The following is a 24,762-nucleotide window of genomic DNA, read 5'->3' as shown; positions in this document are numbered from 1 at the left end:
TGATTTCTTATTAAAACTCACTTCTTGTTTATTTGGCTTTTTGTTTTTCTCCTTGCATCATCTTTTCTCCTTGTGCTGCTGATATTTCACAGACTGGCCTTTTAGAAGAAGGTTCTGGGAATTTCTTCCAAGTATTTGCCTGATTTTCTTCTGTTCTTCATCACAAAATATTACCATGTGTAATGCAGAATTGATAAAATTTATGTCTTCTGTGAACCTCATTGTGTGTGGGCTACATAAAACATTTGAGCTATCGCTTATTAACTGTGCCGCAGTGTACTGCCTCCGGCACTCTCTCAGAATCCTTCCTCTCAAAGGTTATTGGAGTTTATTGGAACTTCTAGGCAGGAGTAGACAAAATTAAATCTAAGTCTTCAGGTCTTCAGGTTGTCATCTTTAATAAACTCACCACCAACAAACTAAAGACAGTAACAATCAGATGCAAGAATAGCATATTTCTAATATTGGCAACTTTTAAAGTAACATTTAAAAAATAAAACTACACAAAACATATAATTTCTCCAAAACCCCAAAATAATACATTTTTGTATTTTGCTGTTAATGTCAAGAGGCAAGAAGCTTAATTTGAACAATGAAACTAGATAATTTAAGAGACCGTAATCATGGCTTGGAATTTATCCAAAATATTTGATAGTTATGCTTTCTATATTATTTTATTTAAAGACATACAGGAATTGTAGGTTTGTGAAGCAATTTGAGAGATTGGAATTATTTCTTATTTGGTACTTTCCAGGGAGTAAGGAATCAGCTGGTTAAACCTTAAGAATAACAAGTCCGGGAGGCCCACCCATTGTCATGTGGTGTGAGTGGGCAGAAGACACCAAGAGGCCTGCCTGCCCTTGAAGTTGGATGCCACTACAAAGAGGAAGCATATGGTGGAGAGATGGGAGAAAAAAAGCAGAACAGTTTGTGCACTATGAAGAAAGGCAGAACTGGAGACCCAAGAGTGGTGAGGAACAGCCAGGGTGGTCCTGGAGAGCTGGTGCTGCCCCTTCCCTAGGGAAAGCAGAAGAGCTGTCCCTGGTGGCTCACGTGCAGAAGAGCTGGTGTATTGCTGGATATTTGATCCCATTATGAACGGTGAAAACCTGTTTCTAATTGTGGTATGGCTCAGTCTTTGATCCTCAAGCTTTCTGTTTACTGTAAACAAGTACTTGTGGTGTGGTTCAGCCCTAGAACACACCTTTAATAAGAAGAACTTTCTATAAACAGGATTAAATAAAGTCAACCCTAGATCACGAGGCAGAACAAGCAACCAGATTGAGCAGAAGTGAACATGAGGGGTTAAAACATAGAGAGTGGACCTCCATGCAGGGACACCCCTCCCCTGCCACATGCCTGTCCTCAACAGCTTTCCTTAGTTGCCTGGAGTTTCCACAACCTCTTTCTTGTGTCTGTGACCCAGACAGGTAAGTGCAGCTACCAGATGCCAATCACTGCTTCTACGCTTGTGTGGGCTGCTTCCTCTTCCTGCAACTAAAGTATGCAATTGTGCCACTCCTTGCCGCAGACCACTGGCCTCCCATTTCACTCAGTAAAATCACGTTGTTTTCAGTTTATTGTTCTATGGTAAGAGATTTCACTAGTCTCACAAGAGACGTTGAACCCTGGACTTTTAAACACGGTTGAGATTGTGATAGACTATGGGGTCTTCTGTGGTTGGACTGCATTCTGATCTGGCTACAAGACTGTGGGAGCCAGGGAGAGGAATGCAGTGGTTTGAATGAGAATGGACCTCGGGCTCATATATAGATTTAAATGCTTGGTCCATAAGGGAGTGGTGAAGTTTAACAGGGACAGGAGACATGGCTTTTGTGGAGGAAGTGAGTCAACCAGGATGGTCTTTGGAGTTTCAAATACATGAGCCAGGCCCAGTGTCTCTCTCTTCCTGCTGCCTTTAGATTCAGATGTGGAACGCTCTGCTACCATGTCTGCCCACAAGATGCTATGCTTCCCACCATGATGATAATAGACTAAACCTCAGAAACAGTAAACAAGCCCCAATTAAATGCCTTCCTTAAAAAAAAAATAAGGAGAGTGAAAGGAATTCAAGAGGATGGATGGAGAGATGCACAGGAAGTAGAAAGGAGGGACACTGAGTTAAAGGGTATTTATGACAGCCTGAAGGAGAAGGGACTTTTTCCTTTCAGGACATGAGCTGAATAGGAAGGATTTTTTCCTTTTGGGATGTCAGCTGAGTAGGAAGGTCAACTGGGTGCTTTCTCTGTCTCTCTGAGATGGTAGGTTTTCACCCTGACATCTAGCTCCTGAGACTTCATTGGCAAAAATCGACAACACTGGTGGGCTGACCAATTGAGCTACTACCGAGGCCCAGATCCAGGCCTTCGAGTTGACCCAACCCAACATCTACCTCATTTATAAACTCCTAGAGATCATGAAGGGATCAGTCCTGCAGAAGCAAACTTGCAAGACCTCCACAACAGGATACAGGGAAACAACAGGATATCTGAAAGATATCTGAAAGGATTCCCAGTGAGAATCTAGTGCTGACAGAGGCCTGTTACCAGACCAATGACTCATCCCAATGAGCATTAGAAAGTAAAGCTGTTTGAGTAAAAAGGTATATTGTGGGACATACCATAATACACCCCAGCTTTCACAATGAGATTTTTTTCAAAATTCTATTTATTCGCTCTTTTTTTGTTTCTTTTGGCAAAAGCTTACAAGCAGAGGGCAGATATGAAGTGACAGGGAAATGAATAGGATTGAATGCATGATGTGAAATTCACTAAGAATTAATAAAAAGTTTTAGAAAATGAATAATGAGCCCAGTCAAAATGAACTTTTCATTTTAAAGTACTTACATTGTTTTTTCATATAGAATCACAATCTTAACAAATATATTTATAAAGATAACCCTAATCATAGCCCTAACTCTAATACTAGCCCTAAATATGAACCTCATTCTCACACTAAACCTAGTTCCAATACTAACTTTGAACACAACCTACCCCCAACCCATGATCTACAACTAAACACAACCACAACACTAAATATAACAAAATTCTAGCCTCAGGCTAAAACCTTAACCTAGCCTTCACCATAACCATAGAGGCAACAGGGCCATGACCAAAATACAAACAAAATCTCGAAACTACCTTGAGGCATAAAGGTAACCAGCACCATAACCATAATACAACCATAAACTCGAGCACTAAAACAAACTCCAAACTTACCGGGAATACAAATCCTGCCCTAACCCTGAACTCCATTCCTAGCCTAATCTTAACCCTAACCTAACCTTAACCCTAAAGCTACCCCTAACCCTAAGCATAGCAACAAACCAACACCCACCTGCCCACAGAGAAAAGTAAAACAGTGTAGGAATCATTGCATTTCAATAGTTTAAAATGTGAATACTTTTGAAGCATCTAGGAAGGCTACCTTGAGCCAAAGGACCAACTAAGGCTGAAAAAGAAGATACTGGTGAAGCTTGTAGACATTGATGGTCATCCCACCTTAGACTAAGAGTACAGACCTATTCTTTTTAAAATTTATTATAATTTATTCAGATTACATCCTGACTGTTAGCCCCTCACATCGTGTCTTCCCTTTCCTACACCCCTTCCCATTTCTGCCCTATTCCCCTCCCCTAGACGTCTGACAGAAGGAGACCTCTTGCCCTACCATAGGCCTATCAGGTCTCATCCACACAGCCTGCTTCTCCTTGCTCTGTGTGTGGCTGGGCCTCCCCACCAGGGGGAAGGGGGCACCAGAGTTCATGTCAGAGGCAGTCTCTGGTCTTCCCAAACCATGGAGAATGAGCTGTCCGTTGGCTAGATCTAAACAAGGGGAAGGGGTCTAAGTTTACTGCATTCATTGTCTTTGGTTGGTGCAAAAGTTTTTGCAGGTCTCCCTGGGTCCAGATCTGCTGGCCTTGATGGTCTCCTTGTGGGTCTCCTGAACCCTCTGGGTCCTTCCATCCCTCCATTCTTCCATACCCCTCTCAGTGGTCCACCTAGAGTGCAGCAGGGAGTCCTAGCATCTGTCCCGATGCCCTGCTAGGTGAAGGCTCTCAGAGGACATTTATTTTTTTATTATTTTTTAAAAAATTTTTATTAATTTATTCTTGTTACATCTCAATGGTTATCCCATCCCTTGTATCCTTCCATTCTTCCCTCCCTCCCATTTTTCCCTTATTCCCCTCCCCTATGACTGTTACTGAGGGGGATTTCCTCCTTCTGTATATGTTCATAGGGTATCAAGTCTCTTCTTGGTAACCTGCTGTCCTTCCTCTGAGTGCCACCAAGTCTCCCCCTCCAGGGGACATGGTCAAATATGAGGCACCAGAGTACGTGTGAAAGTCATACCCCACTCTCCACTCAACTGTGGAGAATGTTTTGCCCATTGGCTAGATCTGGGAAGGGGTTTAAAGTTTATGGCCTGTATTGTCCTTGGCTGGTGCCTTAGTTTGAGCGGGACCCCTGGGCCCAAATTTGCCTATCATAATGTTCTACTTGTAGGTTTCTAGGACCCTCTGGATCTTTCTACTTTGCTATTCTGTTGGGCTAATATCCATTTATAAGTGAGTATGTATTATTCATGCCTTTCTGGGTCTGGGTTAACTCAGGATGATTACCTCTAGTTCCACCCATTTGCTTGCAAATTTCATGATGCCCTTGTTTTTTAATAGCTGGGTAGTATTCGTTCTATAAATGTGCCACAGTTTCTTTATCCATTCTTTGCTGTGGGACATCTAGGTTGTTTCCAGATTCTGGCTATTATGAATAGGGCTGCTATAAACATAGTTGAACAAATGTCCTTGTTCTATGGTGGAGCATCATTCAGGCATATGGCCAGGAGTAGCTTAGCTGGGTCTTGAGGTAGTCCTATTCCCAGTTTTCCGAGAAAGTGCCAGATTGATTTCCAAAGTAATTATACAAGTTTGCAGTCCCACCAGCAATGGAGTAATGCTCCCCTTTCTACCGGCACTCTGTCTCAGACTGAACTGTGGGCTGCAGAGCACTCGGCATCAGAAGCAGATGTATTCTTGTATGGCCTTAAGACACCGATAACAGTACCATTCCCCATGCTAGGCTATTTCCCGCATGCATGTGGGTCACCAAGAGCGGCCCATACTAATCTGATGCTGAGGTCATCTTATCTTCATTGCTGTGCCAGCTGCAGCTTGCTTACGTTGGCCCATCAAAGCCTCTCCTCCCACAAGAAACCCACAGAAAATGGATCAGGATCTTGCACCTGTGTCCACATATGGCACTCCTACAGCTGCCAGCAAATCCATCATGTCTCGGTGAGCTACATCTCCACCGACTAACCCCACAGTGGGCAGCAGACTAGACCACTAAGACAGCTGCAGACTTTACCAGTGCTGACGAAGAACCTGTGCAGACTGTGTTACCATATCCAGCTGAAATCTGTGCCAGTGGATGCTACTTAGCAAGGCCTCAGAGTATGTCTTTTAGGAGAAAATGTTTAAGTACATTAACAATCCTGTAAAAATTGGTTAAAAAAAACAAAAAACAAAAACAAAAAACCAAACAAACTTATCCATGGGCTGTGAAGATACCAGCATTGGAACCTAAAAAGCATGGTGTAGTAAAACAGTATGTTAAGTAAGTCATAATCTAAAAAGACAGGCAGCAGCAGTATCATTTAAAAGATGCAAACAGCTACTAGAGCCAGAAGATGCAACGAAGCAGCTTGTTGCTGTGGCACACACTCCTTTTGGAGATAGAAGCAAGAGGATCAAGAACTCAAGGTCCTCTTTGGAAATGTAGCAAGGACAAGACCAGACTGGGCTACCTAAGGCCTTGCCAAAATTGAAAGAGCAAAAAGAAAAGGGAAGACAGAAAGGAGTATTAAAAACAAAACAAAACAGAAAACCCTTACGAGTACATTTGAGGCCCTCAATAATTGGCCTACATGAAGCAGAAGAAAGCTCTTCTAAATGTGCGAGAAGGTACTTTGAAATAGTCCATGCACACAAAGAAAGGAAATGAAGAAGGCCTACAAGACAAATGAGACATTGTTAAGTGAACAGTGTTCGTGTTGTGGGTGCTGCTGATGGGTGAAGGCTTACAATGCGTGTTTACTGGGAAGTTCTATCCTGTAGCTGGCTAGCTGGCTGCTATTATGCAAATGCTGGTTTCTGCTCCTTCTCAAGAAAGACAGCAAAGTAGAAACAAACAGCATGCCCCCATATCCTATTAACCAGGAAGAAAACACTTGAGCAAAGAGTAGGGTGAAGACCGAAGACTACCCAATCTCCCTGCCCCACCCCACCCTACCCCAAGTCTGTGGCCACAGACAAAATAGAGGAAGAGAGTGTCAAGAAACAATGTGTGGGAGGGAGGAAAGGAGGGAGGGAGGGAGAAAGAAAGAGAGAGAGAGAGAGAGAGAGAGAGAGAGAGAGAGAGAGAGAGAGAGAGAGAGAGAGACTTGAGAGGCTTCAGACCTTTAGATGGGATAGCTAATTTCACTGGCCTCCTCTCCACTAGCAAGGCAGACAGACACAACCCTGGCAACCACTCCAATGCGAGAAATGAACAGCACCTGACAGAGGCTGACAGACTCAACTATTTTTAGCCAAGGACTCTGTGTCATTAGTTAAAAAAAAAAAAGCAGCAAGGGTCTAGGTGCTTGAAGAACACCCAACAACAAAGGCAACGAGAAGTGTGGGTGCACCCCTCCCCCCAGAACCTCTGAAAGCACATGGGAAATGTGGTCACCAGCACACCAGAGATAAGGCTGTGGGAAGAGGAAGGTAAGACCGGAGTGCACAACCCATGCTGAGGCCCTAGAAACTGCTGTGACTAGCCTGTTCTTCTGCAGGGCCCAAAGCAACAGGAGAGACATTTTGGTCTGACCTGTTATAAATTATATAAGATCTAGTAGTCATCCTCCAGGGTTTGTAAAGTCAGCTATAAAATATACCTGAGGGGAAAACAGTCATCCAACCAAGAAGAGATGTTAACTGATGATATATTTAATTCTGCTTCATTTTGTAGTTCACATTTTCTGAGTTTTAACTTTTGTGTTTTAATTGGCTTTGTAAAGAGTTTTTTCCTCTATTACCTGTAAGCTTCCAGTTCATGTATTTTCCTCTAATTCCTAATTTACTTCCCCATTTCCATTTCCCAATTACTTCCTTTATTACTTCTTAATTATTAATAAGCTTGGTTTTTTAAAAATCTTTACATTTATACTAACAGAATTCACTCTGGTTTCCAAATTTATTGAAGGCATAATTGAAACACAGAAAACTTCATTTTTAGTAACAAGCTTTTGCTGGTGCTTGCTTTTGCTCTCATTAGGGCAGAAGAGTGCCTAAGCCCAAGGGAAGACTCTAGCCACATAAAGAAGAAAAGCATAAAAATCAACAACACAAGAAAAACCGGATGAGAGCCAAACAGAGAACACATTCATCCCATCAGCTACAAAAATCAGCGAATGGGCTAAAGAAATGAACAGTGAGTTTTCAAAAGACAGAATACTAATGGCCACTAAACATGTGAAAAAAATGTTCAATCCTCGTAGCCACCGGAGAAGTTAAACCTACACTGAGATCCCAGTCATTAAGAACATGCATACAAACAAATGCTTCTGAGGCTATGAACAGAAAAGAGCCCTTACACACACACACACACACACACACACACACACACACACACACACACATATACACACATACACACACACACACATATACACACACACATATACACACACACACACACATACACACATACACACACACACATATACACACATACACACACACACACACACACACACACACACACACACACACACACACACACGAACAGGACTGACAGCTACATTCTCATACCTGCATATGCTGTGCATTGATCTTGTCCAGCCACACTGTTCTTGTGTGACTCAGCCTCCTTTATCGGCCCCTTACCCCTTGCCCACTATCCACTCCTTAGAGTCATGCTTATGCTTTCAGTTCTTAAAAAAGTCAGTTTTCCCAGGAGAGAATCTTGTAAAGCTTGATTGTCTGTGTTTGGCTTACTTTGCTTTGTGATGTCCTCCAGTTCCAGCCGTCCTCTTGCAAATAACGGGATTTTACTCTTGTTTACGGAGGAATGATACTTCAATAGGTACACATGGTGCATTCTGTTTATACATTCGTCCACTGGTGGACACCTGGGTTGGTTCCGTGTTTTGGTCTTTGTGAAGTGCTGCAATAAACATGAGCACTAGATAGATACATAGACACAAATATAATGAGAGACAGATGAATAGATAGGTAACAAAAGTAGATAAATAATATAAAGATGAATGAGATGCATAGGTAATAGAGAGATAGATGAGAGAAAGATTTACAGATAACAGAGAGATCAGGTAGACAGATAAATATAGATAGACAGACAGACAGATAGATAGATAGATAGATAGATAGATGATAGATAGACTTATATCCAGGAAGTTGATAGCTGGATCACTTGGTGTTTCAAATTTTAGGTTGTAAAGACCCCTACATTTTCTTTTCCAGAATGAGGATACTAATTAGTTTCCTACTAACAGTATAGAGAGTTCCAAAGCTTCACATCTTTGTTGTTGTTGTTGTTGTTGTCATTTTGTTTTGTTCTGTTTTTAGCACTTTTGATAATAGACATTTTAACTGGAATGAGATGGAGTCTTATTACAGTTGTGGTCTCCATTTCCCCGATGGAGTAAAACAGTAAGCATTTTCTACATATGTGTTAGTTATTATTTTTCTTATTTCAGGAAGCATCTATTTAGTTCATCTGTTCATCTTTAATTCAATTATTTGGGTTTTATTGTCACATATTTTGAAGCCCTCATATAGTATAGTTACTAATTTGTCAGATGGATAGTTTAAAAAGTTATTTTACAACTCTGTAAGCTGTTTTCTGATTTTTAATTAGATGTAAATCTTACTTGTTAAATCTTGATTTTGTTTCTGGTGGGTATAGAGCCCTATATGGGAAATCATTGCTTAGGCAATTATTTTATGATTATTTTCCATATACTTTCCACTAGTTGTTTCAAAGTTTCAGCTTTTGTATTAAGGTCTATGATACATTTTGACATGTTATCTAAGTTGTATGGTCATAACCGGAGCTCTGGGCAGCTCTAGCATATAAGATTTTGGCCATATGTTCTCAATAGGCCAAGTAAACAGACAACAGAGAAGAGCAGAGAAAGGAGATTCATTCATCAAGAAGAAAAAACAAAGAGGCTCAGTGAGTCCCTAACTACACCTTCCAGGTTGTGACATGAGATTTGAGGTTAAATAGAAGGATATGTGTGTGTATCATTGACCTTTCATTATCTGGCTTTAGTTACTTGAGTTGACAGAAGTAGTTGAATTTTTCCTGTACCTAGCATCAGGCTTCATCCATGCCTTTGCCTTCTCCTGGAAGATTTCTGGGCATTGTCTAGTAATTTACTATGAATAGAAACACTCCTTCCAGGAAACAGTGGGAGAGGTTCACAAAACTCAAGGAATAAACAGTGTTTACAGGTTTCAGAAAGCTGAAACTTTGAAGATTAACAAGGACCTTCCTCCAGGTTATAAAGGAGTAACAGTTGCTGAGAAGGAGACTTTCCCACCAGCCCAGTTACCTGTAAATCCTGCAGAGGTCCAGGGGTCCAGATTTCATGCACTAACATCTGTGCTGGACATTTGGTAAGTCACTCTTGTTTCTGTAAGTGGCTCACAAAGGTAGACCAAAGTGAAATCACTGGTCTGTAATTGATGAATGCCCTTTTTGGGATAATTGGATATTTCTTTATATATCCCCAGGACAAGTTACAAAACAACAGGACCATTACTTTAATATTCTGAGAGCTAAAGGGAAGAGCACAAAATTGTCTTTAGAATATTTTCAATGCTTCTAAAGCTGGCTATCTAGTTTTGCTAGTAACATTTTTTCAGGAGGCTATCCTTTCTCCAGTGTACATTTTGGATACATGTTTAATAAAATCAACTACAATTTTAATTTTTAAAATAATAACATTATACAAAAATGTTTCATTGCCTACCTTGTGTGTGATGCTCAACATTTTAATACAAGGGGCTGGAGAGATGGCACCATGGTTAACTGTCCACATTGGTTTTCTGTAGCTGAAGTGTGGAGTCTTGAGGTATGATGCAGGAATGTTTACCTTCTGCCTAAATTGTCAGTTGAGTCCTAGAGGCTAGCTAGAAGACAAAAGGCCTCAAGCAGGAGGAATATCTTTCTCCCCAACTAGTCTGACTCCAGTGGGTCAGACTTGAAGATAGATTTCTTTTTTCTCTTCCCTAGAGATGTATGGGATCCTACACTCTGAAATTGTAAATTGTAAAGGTGCTATCAGAATTCAACTGAGCCGAGCTAGGCACTAGTTGGTTGAAAGTAGGCATGAAAATAGGTGAAAAAGAGCAAAACTGGGGATGAGTGGATCAAACCTGGGGAAGAGGAAGAATCTTCAGCCTACCAAAAGTCACAGGCAGCAACCAGGCCTGCCCTGCAGCTCTCTGCCTCTGCAGTGACTTAACTAGTTAAGGATTTCTGTTTGTTTGTTTGTTTGTTGAGATCATTTGAGACAGTTGTTGGCTCTCAGAATGCTGTCAGGAAGCTCCTTATAGGAGGAGGGTACCTACCTACTTTTAACAATACTAACCTACCAGGAAAGATGTACCCACTTGTGTAATAGTGGCGTGACTGTTGCAGGGCTTTCTGATAGAATTTCAGATCTTCTTCATAGAGAGAAGTTCTTACCTGTAAACCTAGGCAAAGGTTCGTGGCTCAGGTCATAGGTTCTAGTGGAAGAACCTACTATTGTTGTTCTGCTAAATACTCATGTTGTGAAAACTGCCTTCTAAACATTTGTGTTTCTTTCCATAGAGTAATGCTGTTCCCAATCTTGGTCAGAGAAACTTGATTTTTCAGTGGACAGCAGTTAATGCTGAGACTTGAACTTATCAACATGCTGAGAATAAGTGACTTTTGAATGTTCAACCATGCATGGAAGTTTTATATCCTTTTTACACCCAGCCCAAGGCTCAGTGAACATTGTGAAAGATGCTATGGAAGACTGCAGGAGCTGGAGAATGAGGAGGAGAACTGCCAAGTGCGATCTTCTGAATAGAAGGACACGGCCATTACACTCCTGAGCTAAAGCATGGATATGACAGAAGCTTACAAAGCTCTACTGTTACCTAAGGAGGTGTTGGTTGTTGATGTCTGATAGGTTAGGGAGAATCATTTTTCATTAGGAATGTAGCCACTGGTAGATTGCCCATCCTCCATTGCATGGCTCTACACTCATGTGCATATAGAAAAACATCAGCTGGACTAAAGAGAAAGGGGAGACCCAAGTTATTAAGGAACATGTGAGAAATAGTCTTGGGGAGATTAGAAAGGAGTAGGGGGTAGAAATTATTAAAGTGCATTGCATACATGTATAAAACTGCAAAGAATATAAAGCAAATATTAATTGAAAAGAATAATTGAAAGAGAAACATAGTTCCTACCCTACTGCTGAAGTAGAACATGCCACATTTTAAAGCCCATTAGTGGGGTTCTGGGGCTAAAGGAAAGTGGACATGAGCAGGCATACCCAACCCAGAAGCTTTCTCCAACTGACAACAGGTCACAAAAGAAAAACTTGTTTTTTCTAGTGGAGTCTCCCTGGGTATACAAACAACACTTAAGGGAGGCCCCATACCCAGCAGTAGATGGCCAACCCAAAAAGACCTCAATGGTATTGTTGGAAATGTTCTGTCCCATAATGCTTTTTTTTTTGCGCATTTTTTCACCTTACTTGTCTTTTGGTTATCTATTATGGTTTTCCATTTTGTATTTTTATGAGTATGTGCGTATGTTTCTCTACATTTATGTATTTCTTGTGATCCCTCCCTTGCCCTCTCCTTGTTTGTCTGTTAAGTTTGTTTTAGTCTGGCTTGTTGTCTTTTTTTTTTTTATTGACCCATTTGTTTGAGAGAAAGAGAGAGAGAGAGAGAGAGAGAGAGAGAGAGAGAGAGAGAGAGAGAGAGAAGGCATAGAGTTGGATGGGTGGGGCAGTAGGGAAGATCTGGGATGTGATGAGTGTATGTATATATGTATGTATATATATACATACATATATACATATATACACACACATATATACATGTATATGTACATATATTTTAATACATATCAGAATATACTGAATGAAAAATACATTTAAAAAACACCATTACTTTTTAGAAAATTCATTTGAAAACAGGCTTTTATCACATTTTAATATTATTATGGACTTGAAAAAAATAGATTGCTGGAAACGTCAGGTGGGAGGGTTATAGCATATGGACAGGACTTTGCTAGACGTCCCAGATGCTATCAGATGACATACTTAGTCTCTCAACTGATAGAAAGCAGCAGTGTGTTTATACATTTGAAAAATTTTACCTGATAGCCATGAGGATATTTGGACCCACGCTGAGATGTGTTATAAATAGCTGTTAAGATGTAGCCTGGGCTAAATTGGTTCCCAGTAGATACCCCTCTAGCTCTCTCCACAGTCATGGAAGTCTAACCAGTCAGGCAGAATGGTTAATGTGAGTACAACTTTTTTGTTTCTGGGAACTTCAGTTCATTAATTAAAACACAGACCCTTAAGGGAAGATTTATTATGCTGATAAGAGATGCTGCTTGTATGCTTGAGAAAGTTCACACTATGCAAAAGAGCCCCCAAGTTCCCACTATGCAAATAAACCCCAGTGCTCATCTTAGGTAACTAAAAAAAAATCTCTCGGCACTGCATGGTGGGGCCATTTGAGGTTCCCAACTCTGCCCTCTGGCACGCTGCTTCCTCCTTTGGAAGTAGATGAAAGGAGGGAACTGCGTGGGAGACCACAGGGTGAGGAGGATACCCAGGGTGGAGACCAGGAAGTATATCTTTTCCTATAAACTCTGATTCTGCTACTGATATGTCTGTTCTACTCCTTGCTTGGGGACCCAATTATCTGGAACCCCCTTGGAAGCACTTCTGTACCCCCACTATCCATCATTGTCTATAGCATGGGCAGAAAATTTAAGCTCGGTCTGAGGTTAGCATGTTCAAGCTACAGAGAAACCAGGGAGACAAATATTAGGGAAGGTGTATATTTTCTAGCTCAGACCTCCACCGTGAGGAAGAGGACTCAGGATGTGAAGAGGTTTTTAATGTAACAAACAGTGAAAGTGTGGAAGGGAGATGCCAGCATTGAACAGGGTCTTTTTTTTTTTTTTCCAATCAGAGGGCCATCTCTTTCTCTTCCAGAGCAAAGAAGATAATTATGGTGAGTGGGAATAGAGAAAAAGACCAGGCAGAGACTTTGAAAACCAGTTGCGGTTCCTATCTTTGGCAAGAATGCCTCAATTGTTCCCACTGGAGACTCTGATTCATATCCTGGCTTGGGTGTTGACCTGGCCAGAAGTGAGATGGGTCAGAAATGTTCTGGTCAGAAACCCTATTTCACCTCAGGATGGCAAGACACACGCACACCCTGTGGATGGTCCAGCTGGATTGGCCAGCTAGCTGTCTTTTTGGTGGTTTGAAAGAATTCACCATAAGTTCAAGCATTTGACCCCCAATTTCCCAGATGGTAGCATTGTATGGGGAGGTGGTATGAGTTTGCTTGAGCGTTAAGAGTCCATAGCCTCATCCCACTTACGGTTCGTTCTTTGCTTCATGTTTGCAGTTGAAGATGTCATCCATCTCTCAGCTTCCTGCTCCATGCCTGCCACTGGCTGCCATACTTTTCCATAAGGACAGACTCTTATCCCTCTGCAGCCATAATCCAAAAATAACTCTCTCTTCCATAGGTGGCTTCTGGCCATGATAGCTTATCATAGCAACAGAGAAATAACTAATCTACATAATGGCAAAATAAGAATACTAAATGGACGTGTAGGAAATCTTTTAATGGTCAGGCTTAGAAATTTTTAGAGATTATTTCCCTTTTTTTTTTAAGCAGGAGACAAAGTGACAGGAATGTAGCCTTGAAGACTGTGACATGAGTGAGTGACAGATATTCATGTGTGAGGTTTTTATTTACTTTTCAAAAACAATTATATTGAGCTTAATGAATTAGAGAAAAAATTGGATTAAAACATGTAATTAGAAAGCTTTTTGGAGCTTTCACTATATTTTACTTTATTCCCTTTCACTATATGCCTTAAATAGTTTTTAAAGGTCTGAAGATTAAAATCTAATATTGATATTTCTAGCAAACTCATATAGTGGTGTGCTTACCATTCCATATTGTTCATATAGCAGTAGAAGTCACTTGGTCCTACTTATTAAAAATTGCCACTGCATTTTACCAGATGCAGTTCCTACAGTGGAAAGGGCTTAAATTGGGTGAGTGTTAATGATGATGAAGCTTGTTTTCGAAATGAGCTAATTGTACCATGGGTGAGATTGGTTGTGAGTTTATGTAATGCACAAGAACCTTAACATAAAAGCTCTCTCGTTCAGAAGTGAAAAATAATCATTCTGGAAACTTGTTTTGGTTTAAAAATACTTAACCTTGGAATCACCACGTGCATCCTTCAGCAGCCTGTCATTTCTGCAAAGCATCCTTTCCTCTCACGTGGTACCCTCTTTCTTTGATCACACATCTGTTATTCAGTTATTGGTTGCTGTGTTGGGGTTGTTTGCGCCTGTTTGTTTATCTTTGTGCTTCACATCATGTAGTAAGCGCTATATTTGTTTTGCAGAATTTTACTCCATTAACAAATAATGCATCTGGGCACCAATTTTTCACTAAAAAAAAACCAAAAAACAAAAAACAAAAAACAACCAGCAACAACAACAACTAGAAATGCAATTCCACATTCATAAGATATTTTAGTGATTTCTTTTTCTCAATTTTCTCATCTATTTTGCTTAAGAGCAGCATAAGATGAATAGTTTTATATCATCTCATTTCTTAAAAATTGGAAGCCAACACTCCAGGTGGACTCACCTAAGTTGGGGGAGACATCGGGATGACGGCTGCAATCAGGTGCAAATTTAGTTCATCTTGTTCGAAGCCTGAAAGAGCTGCAGCACTCTAGGACATTCAGCGTTCCTAAAGGAAACATCTGTGCCCTTTTTTCCTGGAGATACAGCAACAAGAGGAAGGACAACAAAGAATTATACATTTGCTTTTGCAAACCTGAGAGTGGTTTCACTTGCTAACTATGGACTTCCAGAGTAGCCTCTCCCACATTTCCTTCCTCCTCTGCAAGCCTTTAGCCCTTTGTTCTCACTATGACAGATACCCTGAGACCCTAACCTCACTAGTTCATGGGCTCATACAATGAATAAGTTGCCCTCGCTGTATCCAGGCATCTACAGTGTCACTGCAGGGATCTGGCTGTGCTGTGGTGAAGGTGTCAAGCCTAACTTGCAAAAAAAAAAAAAAAAAAAAAAAAAAAAAAAAGTTTTGCTGGCTGTCGCCAATACTGGAAAGGCCCTCTCTTTATTCAAATATTCATACTGGAACTCTCACACTACTTGGATGAACATTTCCTCTCAGTTTCCTTGGTTTTCTTGCAACATTCCCCTGCCTCAAGTTCGTGTCTCGTTACTGAGTTTGAGAACTGGGGGCCTTGCCCTTGGCTGAGTTGTGAAGTCATTTTCCAAGTCTACTTAGGGCAGGGAAGTCCGCAAAAGAAGGGCTTATTGTAGAGTGGAAACCGAAGGCAGAATCGTAGAGGGAAGTGGAGGAGAGAGTCACAAAGTTCAAGTAAAGAATCCCCTCTCGGGTCATGGGGTGAGTTAGAGGGCGGCCGTGGAGAATGAGGAGAGCAAGGCAAGCTCAGCAGAGTCCACGGAGGCCATGCCTGAGTTCCAGCACCACCCAGGCCGACTAGAGATGGCACCACCTACGCCCCTTATAATCCCAGAAGGTCTAGTCGTTTTCTATTTCCCTTTTAACTTATTGAAGAATCTCAATTCCAAATTTATCCTCTGGGGACAATGTTTTCAAGTTTTAAGCCAGGCTCTGGACACTCCATTGAGAAATTTGAGAAAGATTACTCAGAACTCAGTTAGAAAGACATTTTGGCACCATTGAGTAGTACCACCAAAACTTATATTTAAACAAATGTTAATTAATATCTACTACATTATCAATGTCCTAGTGCCCAGAGGTACTTCCTGACTTTGCTGGCAATTCTATTTTCTACTATATAGTGTTTGAAGCTTTTTGTGTGGATTCTAAAATTTCTTATTCTTGTTTGACCATTTAATTTTATTTACTTCCCTTCACACTACAGGCACCTGAAATCGATATCAGCTGGCAGTGGGGTTTGATTGGCACCTCTAGAGGGATACATAGATTTTTGTTAACTTGACACAAACTTAGACATACCCTGGAAGAGAGCCTCCATTGTAGAATTGCCTACATCAGATTAACCCATGCGCCTGTACGTGGGGCATTTTTTTTTATTGCTATTGATGGTGGTGACATACCTGGGCAGGAGGACCAGGTCTGTAGAGGAAAAGTTGCAGAGCACGCCAGTTAGGAGCATTCCTCTGCTGTTTCTGTTTCTAGTGTAGATGAAGTCAGTCCTTTCCTCCTCAAGTTGCTTGTGATAGCAACAACAACAGCAACATCATCATCAACAACAACAACAAAGCAAACTAATACAAGAGGTTTCACATTCTTGTGACTCCAGGTGTGGAACTGAGAGGACACCTATTCCTAATAAGAGCGTAGGTGGACACTTTATTTAGAAAAAGGCATTCTGCAAAGAGAGGAAATGGCCAGAGAGAAGGTTTGGCAGCTTGAAGTCTCCACTGCACAGAGAGTGGAGAGGAGAGCTTTGGGTTACTTTATTGTGGACCTGTGGCCTCCTTTGGGTAGTGAAGTCTTTGGGATTTGTCTACACTATAGAGTACCTCTGTGCCAGCCCCTATGGTTGATGTTAGCAGAAAGGGATATCTCCAGCTTTCCTCTTCACCAGCTTATTTAATTTTTCCATATACTGACTTTGTAAGGCTTTGGGCTCAACCTTCCAGACCCCATTCAATGAGCTATTCCACCTCCACCTCCAGAGAGAAAACCAAAAACATTTCAAGGACTATTAACAGGCTTTGCTTGCGCTTCAGATACAGCTTCCTGTGTACTCATTGGAACATAGTTATTTTGTTAAGAAACAAAAAAATAATACTGGGAACATCAAGTAAAGAAAAACTTTCAAAGTTATAGATATGAAATGTATTCTTGGTAAAGGTGGTTAAAAGACAAAAGGAGAGGCACTGCTAGATAAAAAAAGATTTTGAAATGGCAGTTTTCTCCTATATGAGAGGGCCGTTCCAAAATAGAAACCAGTAAAGATAAAACTGGAAAGCTTAAGCTCATCATAGAAGGTGTGGGTCATGAACAGGTTCATAAAAGACAAAACTTTACAAAATGCACAGAGGTTGGTTAAATTTCCAGTGAGGAAAGGTTAGTAAATTTTTCTTAGGATCACATTTTTTTTAAAAGCAGAGCCTGTAGATGGTCTTTGGTGCTTTGAGGGCTCGGCTTTTTCCCACCCTTTATGTCCAAGTTTCACCCCTAACACTAGATAGGAGAGAAAGAAGAGAAGAAAAGAGAAAAGGAGAGAGAGAGACAGACAGACAGAGAGACAGACAGACAGAGACAGAGAGAGAGAGACAGAGAGAGAGAGAGAGAGAGAGAGAGAGAGAGACAGAGACAGAGACAGAGACAGAGACAGAGACAGAGACAGACAGAGAGAGCACTCTGAGTCTAATTTCTCTTCTTTTTGTTTCTTCTTTGACCACGGTGACTAACAAACTGAAACCATTCCTCCAAACGACCAACAACCACCCCCTCGCCTCTCGCCTCCCTGGCCTCTAGCATTTGTACACCATCTGAAAAGTTCCCACAATTACAAACATCACACAATCACAGAAACCATCTGCAGCTGACAAAACCAGGTCTCAGCTAGAGGAGGAGGCAAAGCAGTCAGCTGCTGCGGTCAGTCCAATGTCACCCTACATACCCACACCTGGGATTAAAACAAAAACACAGTCTAATAATATTTCAGTTTTCATTTTTAAGAAACCAAATTCCTAAATAGGCACTACAAGCGGCAGATTTATTTAGTGCAGCTACATTGGGTAGAAGGCTGAACAGAGAGGTCTGATGCCTCCCTGCACTCACGTTCACCTTTTCTAGGGTTAGTTTTGGCTAGATACTTATTTCCTCCATCCATCTACTCCAAACATTAGGAAGAAGCTGGAAAAGGAGGTGACAGGACCCTGGACACTACAGTTTAACTTTTGAATTTTAGAGTTTTGAGGTTTTCTAGAACAGAAATAAAATAAAGACAGCCCCAAAGGCCCCGGAGAAGTTGTGACAAGCAAAAGGACAAGCCCAAGTGATGATCTTAGTCCCCAGGGACAGTTCATCTCCCCTGGTACATAATGACCTGCTGCTACCTCAGAGAAACTCCATGTAGACAGGTTGCAAGGAGCGATGCTTCTGATAGTTGTGGGAACCCCGGCTACTGCCCCGCAGTGGAGTTCTAATGGGTAAGAAGTGATATTCTACCTTCCAAGGAAGGATGGATCATCGGCTCCAATGATGCCTTTAAAGACTGAAGCTACCATGATGTTCACTGTGATGTTGCCACTCAAGTGGCAGAAGATCACCACTGAGGTACCTTGAAGAACTCTTGACGTGACATGTGAAAATATTGTTTCCAATACTGGGGCTTTGTTTTTTGCCGTACCGATATCTCAGCATGCCTCACGGAGTGGACTTGTATAGTAAGCAATGAGTGTGGTAGACTTTCCCAAAACTCAAAGGAGTTGTTGGCAGCCACAGCTTTGGAGCTGCCATATACACAGCCTAATGGCAAGGCATACAATTGGTGCCCTCACGTAAAATTACATTCTTGCATCCACAACTCACTTGGCCATCTACTCTGTAACAGGTGACTAATTTATGACCTACAGTTGCTACGGCAGCTATGGCAATATGGTAGATGAAGCCACAAAATTGCTTGGATACCTCTTCTTTTTTCCACAATTAAATATAAACCCACTTATACATAAGCAGAGGAAGAATGGAGTTAGATAACCAAAATGTGAGGTGGATTCAAGGGAAATGTACTATTCTGTTGTCCTAAGCAAAAGGGGGAAACTATTAAGAGAATTTATGGCTCATGGAGCCTCAAAAGACAGACATTAAGTGTTCTAGTTATTTGTGTCCCTGGGGAAAAGGATCATGATTTGGAAGTCAGGAAGGCCTGTCTACCCTACCTCTGTAATAGCCCAAAATGTGAAGTTAAGCTGTTATCTTTCCTACCAGGGCATGGGCACATTCTGACTAGCAAGTACTTTTTACTTAAATCTGTCAACGGTATAAATGTCTTCTGATGTGTGCCAATAATTGTCTCAGAATGGAATGAAACCTACCTCTCAGGCTGGATAGAGGCCCACCCCAGCCTTACTGAAGAGCTCAGGGAGTTAGTCTCTAGAATAAAACTTCTCCCTTCTGTATCCATGCTCTCAATTGTATCCTAAGTACAAGGCCACTTAAACCTACAAACTGTTAAAAAAGATATAGAAATTCTCTTCAAACAAGAGGGAAAAGAATATACTAACTTCATTGTTTGTGTGTTGTTTTCTTAGACAGGTGTTCTCCATGTAGCCCTAGCTATTCTGGAACTTGCTCTGTAGACCAGGCTGCCCTCAAACTCACAGATACGCCTGCCTCTGCCTCCTGAGTGCTGGCATTAAAGGTGTGCACCACCACTGCCTGGCTGTATATATTAACCTACTTATGAACCTGTGCATAGGGAGCAGAGGAAGCTCTGAATGAATTCCTGAGTGAATATGTATGAACATGTATGAATATGAACAGATTGACGTGTTCACAGCCATGCCATGTCTCCAAAGCATCAGACCCATGGAGGAATGGCAATCTGCCTCCACCTTTGTTCAGGATGAAGAATGCAAGGTTGTTTTGTCATCTTGATATTACCCCTGGCCTCATGCCCTGTCTGTCAGCCTGTCAGGATGCTTATCTGCTTCCAAAACCTCAAACTATTTTCCCACTGATTTATTCCACCACTACATTTCCTTCTTGGACTTGTTCTTTTGTGTTTTTCCACATTCTCAGGATGTAGCCAGCACTATGTTTACCTGTACTTCCAATCCATGGGTTCTCACCCCTGAAATAAAGCTAAAATAATGAGGACAATTATATCACCAAACTTGGTGGCCTTAGGCACGCTTCCAATAGCACAAGGGAAACCCTGCTCAATCCTTAAAGACAGATGCTGTTTTGTTAGTGTTTGTTTGTTTGTTTTTATTTGTTTGTTTGTTTAGTTTGTGTTTGGTTTTTCCAAGACAAGGTTTTTCTGTGTAGCCCTGGCTGTCTCAGAACTTGTTTCATGGACCGGGCTGCCTTCGAACTCACAGAGATCTGCCCACCACTGCCTCCGGGTCCTAGGATTAAAGGCATGTGCTACCACGGCTTGGTTTTGTTTTGTTTTTTTGAAACAGGATTTTACTACATACATAAGGTTAGCTTTCAACTCATAGAAAACTACCTGCCTCTGCTTTTTGTGGGGACTAGGATTAAAGACATGTGCTACCTTGCCCAGTAGAGTGCTGTTTTGTAGGTAAGTGGGTCAAGAGCAAGTTCAAACCAGTATGATAAATTAACCAATCCTCTCACCTCCAGGAGCAAGCCACAGTGGGACTGTACTCCCGGAAGCACAGTCATGTTTTCCCTGGCCCTTGCTCTTTGTGGTGCCATTTATTTCCCTCTTCAAGTTGTTCTTGTCAAGACCTGGTGTTTTTAACAGCCTTGTAAAATCTGTGTCTTTTAGACTACCACCCTCCATTCGGCAGGCTTTGTAAAAGATTTATGGCAGGAAATATGGTGAAATATGGGGAGGGAGAAGAACTTGTCAGTCCAGTTGGCCCAACCAGGCATCCAGCTGCCTCCTCTCAGTTTCCTTCACACCATCACATGCAGTCATTGGCCAGAGAATGCTCATCTAAGAGATAACAAAGAGTTCACTGTTTACTACTTGTATTGTCCTTGGTTAGTGAAATCGTTTGAGCAGACACCCCTGGGCCCTGATCCACCCTTATGATGTTCTTCTTGTAGGTTTCTAAGATCCTCTCATCATGCCCATCTCCTATATTTCTCTTACCTAGAGTCCCAGTAGGATGTCCTCACATCTGTCCCAATCTCCTGGTAAGTAAAGACATTCATGGGACATGCATTTTGGGCTAGTGTCCAATTATAAGTGAGTCTTTCTGCTTCTGGGTTAACTCACTCAGTATGATCATTTCTAATTTCCTCCATCTGTCCACAAATTTCTGGATTTCCTTGGTTTTTTTTGTTTTTGTTTGTTTTTGTGTTTTTTTGGTTTTTTTTATAGCTGAGTAGTATTCCATAGTGTAAATGTAACACAATTTCTTTATCCATTCTTCAACTGAGGGACATTTAGGTTGTTTCCATGTCCTGGCTATTATGAATAAGGCTGCTATGAACATGGTTGAGCATATGTCCCTGTTGTGTGGTGGAGTATTTTCTGGGTATATTCCAAGGAGTGGAATACTCTGATCTAGCCAATGGACAGGACATCCTCCACAGTTATGTGGACAGCGGAGACTAACTCTGACATGAGCTCTGGTGCCCCATATTTGACGACCTCCCTTTGGTAGGGAGCCCTGGTGGCACTCAAAGAAAGAATAAGTAGGCTACCAAGATGAGATTTGTTAGCCTGTGACCATAAAGTGGGGGAGGAGATCCCCCTCAGACATGGACCTAAGGGAGGGTAATAGGGTGGGGGTTGGAGAGTAGGAGGAAAGAAATGATACGAGTGATGGGAGAACAATTGAGGTGTAATCTGAATACATTAATAAAAAAATTAAAAAAAAAAGAGATCACAAAGAAGCAGGGACTGACCTTTCTTCTCCCATTTTCTGACCTTCTCGGAACTGCTATTTTGGAATGCTGTCCTGTCTCACCTGCTTCTGTCTTCTGTACTCACCACAGGCAACCCAAAAACCTGGAGCAAAGGATCTTAGTTCACATTTTGATTTGTATTCCTCTAGGGCTCAGAGGAGGTGGCTCTGAGAAAAGGAACAGACAACATACATGGAGTAGAGTGTGTCCTTGTTCCTTTCCGTTGCTGTGATAAAGACCATGGCAAAAGGCACGCTGGGGAGGAGAGGGTTTATTACATCTTCCAAGATAGTCTCTCAGCGAGGAAACCAGGGCAGGAACTCAATGCAGCAAGCTATAAGAAGGAACTGAAGCAGAGACCACGGAGGGAGTTAATAATTGGCTTGCTTTCCGTGGCTTTTCAGTGTGCTCTCTTACACAGTAAGGGACATCTGCCCAGAGGCGGCACACTCACTGTGGTTTGGGCTCTTCAACAATAGTTACTAATCCTCTAAATGCAGACATGTCCACAGTCCAACCTGAGGAAGACACTCCCTCAACTGAGGGTCCTTCTTTCCAAGACACTTAGTGTTTGATGGCAGAACAAATGTGTACCTTGTTGTCAGGGTTTGTTGTTGTTATTTTATAAGAATTTTATTCTTTCTAAAAGGTTAGAAAGGAAAGGAAGTAAAGCCACAGAGCTGGCTCAGCCTCTGCAACAGCCAACACTAACAAATCCTCGTTTGTTTTCTAAACGTTAACCATCAGAGCCACTTCTGGTAAAAGACGTCTGCAAGGCCGATTGGTTGCAGTGTGTGTGTGTGTGTGTGTGTGTGTGTGTGTGTGTGTGTGTGTGTGTGTGTGTTTGAAACAATTGCCTGCTGAAAGTGGGAGGCACTGGGGAATGTTTTTCAGCTGCCTCTTGCATACTTTGCCTGTTATGGAATTGTGGCTTCTGTCTAAGGGCTCTCATTTATTCTTCATACTGCAAGACTGGCGCTCTTAACATTCCCTCTCTACCAGTGTCCTGTTTCCTGCTGGATGTCTCCTTGCTTGCCTCATTCTGTCAGACTCTTCGCTTTGGCACTGGCATCATTTTTATCAGGAAGATTTTTTTTTTTTTTTTTGGACTAATGCTAAGATGATGTCAGCTGAACTTTTTATTTTTAACTCTGAGCTATCCTTGATGTTGAATGCAATACCATTACAAACTAGAAACTGTGCTTTTAAAGAAAACTTTTAACACAGCTTTTGTGCAAACATCTAGTAAAATTAATGTCTAAATATAGGAAATCTTAGACTAGAAAAACCAAGCACAGTTTACATTTGTTTGATTTAGCTTCTGTATTTCACAGAATGCATAGTTTCAGATAACACATGAAAACTTAGAGGAGTTTGTGCTTTAAGGTATACATATCCAACAAGTGAATGCTGAAGTGCAATGATTTGCTTGCTCCTGAATAGTTCAACATGTTACCTACACCCGATCAGTTCCATTCCTGCAAAAGTCTTTAGCTGTTGTCACAATGTTGTTATAATAATGGGTTTTCTCAAATGCCTGCAACAGCTAACAGAAGCAATATGCAAAAACTAAAAGGAAACACCTTCTTAAAGCAGTCAATCTTAGTAAAGTTGGCAGTATTAAAGCCTGTCACTCCATGTGGTGTGGCTCCCTTAAGCATTTCCTGCATTTTAAAAATCGCATTCACAAGTTCAGTCAATGAGATTACCTTAATTATTTAGAACGCATGACAAACACAAATAGGAGAAAGCTCCCTCTACTTCAGCCAAAGCCATGCCTTTGTATAGTTAGCGTCTCTTAAACGTCTTCAATACAAAGTCTATATGGGAAATACAATGAATTTGAATTTCATACTTGATGAAAACAAAAGCTATGCAAAGCAACAATGTTGTATTGCTTTTGTCTTCTATGTGTTTCATATATATATATGTATATGATATACATATATATTACAGTTTTATGCTTGCAAGAATGCTTACCTATAACTAACTAGGTATAACAGAATCACTTATGTGGTATTTATGTTATGAGGACAAAAGCACAGGCTCAGGGAGCCATAATCATGGCTCCACCTTAATTACATCTATAATGACTATATTGAAATAAGATAACATTGTATATACCTGAGAATTAAGACCAGAATACCTCTTGTTTTGGAGTACCCAATTCCACCACAGAGGTAGAATTCGCATAGTGTTAGGCAGACATTTTAAAGCTTGGTCCTCGTTGCTATGGGGGACTGTGTTATGTGCACAGAAAGGGGTAGCATAGAATGCTTCCCAGCACCCCTGACCTCCGCCAGCAAGACAGCAGTAGAGTTCTGTAAACTGTGCTAACAGTAACTAGCAATAGACAATTTTCAAAAGTACAAGTATATTTTTGGTATGATTGGAGTGAAATAACACGCAATTGAGAATGACAGATAATAGATAAAGAGGAATCAAAAAGATTATTCATGTTGACTCTGATACAAGGAGTACTGATGTTTTCCGGACTTAGCGTTTACCACTGACAACACCTTGAAGAGAAGAGAGAGAACGACTTGGCCAAGGTTAGATGGACTATATTACAAAGAGGGGGAGTTGGTAAATCACTGAGTTATTTAAGGCCCAAAAAAGGGGCTTTCCATGGAAAAGAAAAGAAAAGCAACTCCTAGAAGTGGTGAGGAGGAAACTACAGCCCTAGCCCAGCAATATGCAGACTGTGAGACAAATAAAGTTGTTGCAGCAACTGTTGTCCTCCAATGGGTACCAGAACCCAGTGGTACAACAGAAGGAAAGTTCTAGAAAGCAATTTGAGGATTTATCAGGACATAATGAGTCCC

General features: G+C 41.3%; 2 long non-coding RNA genes across 3 annotated transcripts in view; one reads left to right on the top strand and one right to left on the bottom strand.

The window, feature by feature from the left end:
• The window catches only part of LOC311609201, a 36,283-nt gene that overhangs the window by 5,067 nt on the left and 6,454 nt on the right, over positions 1 to 24,762 (bottom strand). The window contains exon 2 of the long non-coding RNA XR_014783318.1: positions 8,039 to 8,207. This is a non-coding gene — a long non-coding RNA (uncharacterized lncRNA). The remainder of the gene's footprint in view (positions 1 to 8,038; positions 8,208 to 24,762) is intronic.
• On the top strand, positions 6,618 to 16,027 carry LOC311609199. 2 transcript variants are annotated; one of them, XR_014783313.1, is made up of 5 exons: positions 6,618 to 6,766; positions 7,317 to 7,472; positions 9,565 to 9,682; positions 10,884 to 11,229; positions 13,706 to 16,027. It is a non-coding gene; the product is annotated as an uncharacterized lncRNA (long non-coding RNA). The 2 variants fall into 2 exon arrangements; XR_014783314.1 differs by lacking the exon at positions 13,706 to 16,027 and having other exon boundaries at positions 10,884 to 11,629.

The sequence above is a fragment of the Acomys minous genome (assembly GCF_964271855.1).
Source record: "Acomys minous genome assembly, chromosome: 11".
Classification (NCBI taxonomy): domain Eukaryota; kingdom Metazoa; phylum Chordata; class Mammalia; order Rodentia; family Muridae; genus Acomys; species Acomys minous.
This window is presented reverse-complemented; position numbering and strand designations above follow the sequence as displayed.